We start from the raw sequence: 5,516 nt of genomic DNA, 5'->3' as shown, positions 1-5,516 counted from the left end.
CATCAATCATAGACCAGATAAAGAAAATGTGGTACATATGTATACCATGGAATACTATTCAGCCGTAAAAAAGGAATGTGATAATATCCTTTGCAGGGATATGGATGGAGCTGGAAGCCATTATCTTCAGTAAATAACACAGGGAGAGAAAACCAAACACCGCATGTTCTCATAACTTATAAGCAGGAGCTGAACAATGAGAACACATGGACCCATGGTAGGGAACAACACACACTGGAGCCTGTTGAGGGTGGTGGGAGGAGGGAGAGCGTAAGGAAGAATAGATAATGGATGCTGGGATCAATATCTAGGTGATGGGTTGATCTGTGCAGCAAACCACCATGACACATGTTTACCTATGTAACAAACCTGCACATCCTGCAGAGGTACCCTGGAGTTTTAAATGAAAGTTGAAGAAAAATGGTTTTAAAACAAGAAAACAATACTAGTCCCCACCTCATAGCATTATTGTGGAGATTAATTCAAGTATGTAAAGCATTTTGCACAAAGTATGTCCTAAAAGTGTTAAATAAATATTAAGCATGATGAGGAAAAAAAAAAAATAACTTTCCTAGATCATACACACTGCTGGTAAACAATAGTGAAAATATAATAATATCTGATTCAAAAGATATTTTATAATGACAAATAATTTAATATTAAGTAGTAGTTATTAAAGATAATCATATATAAATCAATTATTTCCTTCACAAAATGTCATCATAATGACTTTATTTATACTTCATTTATGGAGGAATGAAGTAAACACAAATCAAAGAATACTTACGTTGGAAATTCTTTAAAGACATTTTATTTTGGAATCTTCTCAAATAAACGGAAGGAGAAGCATATGTTTGGAAATTTCAGTTCTAAATTTTTACCTAGATGTAAGGTTAAAACAAAATAACTAAAGAAAACAACAATACTAAGAAGTAAGTAAAACAAAAAACATTAACCTGGCGTTGATCACATGATTCATCTCTATATAAAGCGGCTCCACCTCATCTTAAAGAGTGGTTTACTTTTATAAATACAGGTCTAACTGAAAACTTCTTAAACTTTCTCTGAAATATGTCTTTGCTTTCCCTATTATGATTGGATTACTTTTTGTATTACATGCTCAGGTTAAAGAAAATAGAGCATTTAATTCCTTATTTAGCAATATAATAATTGTTTCTTAGGATACACACACACACACACATATATGCATTTATGTATAACTGATTTTTCCTTAACATTATTTTCTCACAATTTCTCTGTCCATGTCACCCAGTAACAACCGTTATCACCATTTTCTAGGACTTAACATATGATAGTGTCTATGTTTACTCATGCGTATACCAAAAAAATGTGGTATTACCTTGATGCCTTTGTAGATGTTAAGTTTTTAAAATTGAAATGTATTAAATTATAAAATATTTATTATGCAACTTATTTTTCTTTCCTTTCTGTAATTGTAAACAAAGATAGCCAGATACCAAAAGGGAAATCCTTTATAAAGATATGTAAAATATATGCAATATGACAGAATTACGACAAATTTGAAAAACAATGATGTGATTGTATATCACAGAGTATCAATGGAAAGGAAATATTTGATAACATGAAGACATTATTAAAAAGAATAGATGGGCCTTTGGTTGATCAACCACATTGAGAAGGAAATGGAGGAGGTATAATAGAAAATAGAGTTTAAAATGACACCTATGTCATCAGTGTATGTCATTGATTAATTATCCATGCCACTTACAAGGTCAGGAATAGAGGAGGAGGTGTAGGTTAGAGAGAAGGCAGCTGTGCTTCTGCTACATGAAAAATCAGGCCATTGCTTGGTGCTCTGTGAGCACTCTGTAATTAGAAAAAATAAATAAATTCTACCTGAGTTTATTTAGAATTTTCCCACCTCCTGTGCATGTGTGCATGCACACACAGGCACACACACTCAAACCTCACTTCACAAAATAAAAAGAAAATGTATAGGACATGGTGAAAAAAAATACACCAAAGAAGATACGTAAAAGCATAGTAACAATTTTGAGTGTGCCCGTGTAAGGATTAAATTTAATTCTCTCTCCAAGAGAATAAGCATTTTCTATTCTGGGGGAGGCTGAGACAATCACAAGATGAAAATTACAGTGTTAATTTTAAAGATTGTTTCTTTCCCCTCATCTCTTAGCATCCAAAATCATTAAATTCTGTGTTAAATTAGTTTGCATAAAATGGCTTTCAATAAAATACAATCGGTATAAACATTTTATCTGCCAAATCCAAAGATTGAAAGGGACTTCCAAAATATATGTCATATCCAACAGTAGTTCACAAAAATGGCCATTCTCCTCTCACAGGGAGAAATCTGTCCCATAAAAATAGAGTAAATGTGTTTACTTTCCCAAAAAGTTATTTAAAGTTACTTTGAAGGAAAAAAAAATGCTTCCTAATTAGCATTTCAATGCTTTCAGTTTGAAATGAAGCAGTTCACAGCAACTTTCATATTGAAAGCTTTAGGAATTCCTGATTTATATACAGACAGCCGAGACAGGTTTGTCACACCATAGCAATCTCAGCGGAGTTCATGAGTTACAGTGCTGTCACTCCTGCTTTACTGGATTTTCAGAGTGCTACACCAGGTTACAGGAAAACTGTCATGTGCAAGAGATATGCTATTTGAACCAGAGGAAAGAAAGAAGAAAATAATCCATTCTGCTCTCATTCCAAAGTCCTCTTTTTTCTCTGGTCATTTTTATGTCTAGCACTTAGTACCTGAAACCGATGGAAGATCAATAAATGAAAATTGAATTGAATATGGTTGGGTTGAGTCAACTTATCTGGAGACACAGAAAACCTATCGCTCCACTTGACCCCTGAGCTTGTAGAACTTTTGCTGCACATGGTTTGATGTGGAAGTTACATTCAGTGACACATTTTATAAGACAGTAGGTTCTAGAGTAAGAATGACATAGTTTTGAATTCCAGCTCCACCACTCTTAGGACCTTTGGCAAGCATTTCAGACTCTCTGAGCCTCACTGTTCTCATAAGTGTGAGAAAGAGGAAAGTTAATTTTCCATGGCCTAGATTCTTTGCTTATAAAAACTCTTCTTGCTAAATATTTGGAGAAATTAGGGTACTCATTGAAATTGGCTTCAAATTGTTAAAACGCTACAACTATGGTGAAAGCTACAAAATCTGACATTCTGAAAATGCAAAATTTGCTTTTGAGTATCACATTAGGACAGATTATCACTGTCACTGTATTAATTTTTAAATAATTGCTCCCAAGTTCAGAAACCAGGACCAAAACCTGGAAAACTACAGGAAGAATGCGTATTCATCTTGACCTAATAATGAATAGAAATTCATGAAAAGGAATTGAACCAGGTTAGAAAAACAATCATACGTATTCTAAGTAAGCTTAAATTTTGGAAAATGTACCAATAGTAGTTTATGGTGTTATGGGACAGGCTGACAGGGTGCCATTGTCAGAGCATGTCAGAGGTGGAATGGAAAAAAGGACACTGGGGAACTCACCATTAGAGTGGATGAGCCAGGATTCTACTCCCATCCTGCCCTTTGTGATGGGATAAGGGTCTTTCCCAAATGCACATATATCCGAGAGGAATGGTGGTGAACTACCTCCACCTGGAGGGAGGATAATTACATCATCTCAGAAGAGATAGGTTATAGCTGAACCCCAAGGGCCCCCAAATCAAATCTTTATCTTGTTCAAAATTTATCTGGCCTCTAATGTTATGCTGTTTTGTTTTCTTCAGGTCTTTAGGAAAATATCCTTAATATATAGCCAGCTATAAGCTCTGCTGTGGTTAGTACTTATCCTTGGGTCAAAGATGGAAAAGAGAGTAGACCACTTCTTGCCTCCTTTGCTGTCTCTATCCCCTTTGCTCTCACTTCAACAGGTAGTAACAGAAGAAAAGCTGAAGGTTCCAGAATAGTTTATCAAAACATCATAGGGAGCCACTATGGAGAGAGATGTACGTCATAAAAGGTTCTAACCCGCAGGAGCCAGGAAATGACAGAGCGACACTCTATGCCATGGACTCATGAGGAAGAAGATGTGAAACTATCAGATACTAAAGGTGAGGGACCTTGATAATAAGAACCTCCAATTATACTGTGTATTTATTTCTCTCTCTAAAACTTCAACCTACATGCATTTCATAATTCATGTAATCAAAATTAAGAATCAAAGTTACGCTTGCCAACACTTGCAGATTCTTTACTGTAATTCCAAGCAAACGATTTTTTGCCATTGTATCTGTATTTCTTCAAATGCAGAATGAGGGTGTTCAGACAGTGTCCGTGTTTGTTTGTTTGTTTTTGAGATGGAATTGCACTTTTTTGCCCAGGGTAGAGTGCAGTGGTACAATGTCACCTCACTGCAACCTCTGCTTCCCAGGTTCAAGCAATTCTTCTGCCTCAGCCTCCCGAGTAGCTGGGATTACAGGCATGCGCCACCACATTCAGCTAATTTTTGTATTTTTAGTAGAGATGGGGTTTCACCATATTGGCCAGGCTGGTCTCGAACTTCTGACCTCGTGATCTGCCCACCTTGGCCTCCCAAAGTGCTGGGACTACAGATGTGAGCCACTGCGCCCTCCCTGGCAGTGTCTGTGTTTCTTAGTATCCCATTCTGGAATCATTAGGAGAACTCTGCTAAAAGTAACACAGACCCTGTTTATCAAAACTGTTCATTAGTTATTTCCTCCCAAATAACCCTTCAAGTATTAGATATGAAACTAATCTGTCTTTTAATTTAAGAATTAGAACAAAAAAAGATAATGTGTTTTCCCCACACCTGCAGTGTGACTTACGTAGTACTCAAACAATCCTTCTGGAATGTCATGTTAATATTTACAATTTTTTAGAATTCTTATTTTTTCCACGTTTACATACCTCATACATAGTAAGGCAGATTTTGAACCAAGATTTGTTGGACTTTTTTGATTTTGTTTGTATGCAAAAAGAGATCAATTTATTAGGTGACTCAAATATTCAAGGCAATTATAAAAATAGTCCTAGTTAACATTTTTTCCATTCTCCAACTCACATGAAAATGTACCCTATTCTCCAGTTGGATAAACTTCCTCAGTATAAGCAGGACTGAAGTTGATGTGACCGTCACTACTTCTGGGCCATGAACTGGCACCTGTTGATCTCATTTGCTAAAATTTTTACCATCAGTTTGAAACTCCAAGAAAGATAATTACATAATATATTATTTGAGGAACACAAATTTGACCAAAATAAGATATCATCGCACACTTATTAGAATGATTAAAATTTAAAAATTTAACAATTCCAACTGTTGGCTAGGAGAAGGAACATAAGGAACAAATTATGAATACCTCACATTGCGATTGTGGGAATGGAAAATACCACCCCTTAGGAGGGGTGCAGTGGCTCACACCTATTATCTCAGCACTTTGGGAAGCCGAGGCAGGAGGATCACTTGAGCCCAGCAGTTCCAAATCAGCCTGGGCAACATAGTGAGGCCTTGTGT

This window comes from Colobus angolensis, unplaced genomic scaffold, assembly GCF_000951035.1.
Source record: "Colobus angolensis palliatus isolate OR3802 unplaced genomic scaffold, Cang.pa_1.0 Scaffold40, whole genome shotgun sequence".
Lineage (NCBI taxonomy): Eukaryota > Metazoa > Chordata > Mammalia > Primates > Cercopithecidae > Colobus > Colobus angolensis.
Note: the sequence above shows the minus strand (reverse complement) of the source record.